Raw genomic sequence first — 1,154 nt, 5'->3', positions numbered from 1 at the left:
TTTTCTAACTAAAATTTTTTTCAACTAAAATTTATTCATCTCTTTTAAAAAAAATTAGATTAATCTAAAAATATTAAATTTAAAAAATATTATTATTAATAAAAAAAATAAATGGTTCTTCATGTTTGGTTCCAACAACAAACCAACAATAAAAAATAAATATGAACTATCAAGAACTAATTTGTTAAATGGTTTAAAGACATAGCAAGTAAAACAAAACTAGATATTAACGTTAAATTATAGCAATTAGTTAAATTATAGCAATTAATTCATGTTATTAAAATGGAACAAAATTATGCTACTTTTTGTTAGTGTCATGATTGACACAACTTCACTTAAAATGTTAAGATATATTGACAAACGTTTAGTGTCATTAATCTAAGTTAAACACATAAAATCTATATGTGTGGATAATTTTTTTAGATTTATATAGTAGACCTTTCAAAAAATAAGTACATATTATATTAAGTGACTTAAAGGAAAAGAAATGAAAGAGAATGGAAGGGAAGATAATGAAGATGGTAAGAGAAAAAAGACCGTGTGTTAAAAAGTGAGGGACGTTAAGAGAATGTGAATGACAAAAGTTAAGAAGAAGTAATTAGGTTATAAGGATATTTTAAACATTTTAAGTTTTAAGTAAAATTACAATGGAATAGAATTTTAAATCGGACCTATTTAGGTCGGAATTGATTTTGAGAAAAAATAATAGAATTGAATTGAATTCTATCTAAACTAATTTAATTATTTTGTTTTAAATACTGGAATTGAATTCAATTTCTATAAAAATTGAGTTATAAAGAATTTTCAAATATCCTGTTACTCTTTAATAAATTATTAACATTTTGTTTGGATGTAGAAAAGAAAATGAAAGAAAAGAAAATAAGAGAAAAAAAAAAGAAGAAAAAAAAAAGTGGAGTTATTTGTATATTTTTTGAATGAATAGAAAATAGATAAAAAAAATAAAAAAAATCTTCTTTTTGAATAAAAAAAATAAAAAAAAATTATAATAGTATAAAATTATATTAATACCCTTATCATAAAATAAAGTATAAATATTTTTATTTATTTATATTTTATTATATTTTATAAATATTATAAAATATTATAATTTTATATATTTAATTTAAATTATTTATCCAATAAATATAATGTTT

The sequence above is a fragment of the Arachis ipaensis genome, chromosome B06, assembly GCF_000816755.2.
Source record: "Arachis ipaensis cultivar K30076 chromosome B06, Araip1.1, whole genome shotgun sequence".
NCBI lineage: Eukaryota > Viridiplantae > Streptophyta > Magnoliopsida > Fabales > Fabaceae > Arachis > Arachis ipaensis.
This window is presented reverse-complemented; position numbering follows the sequence as displayed.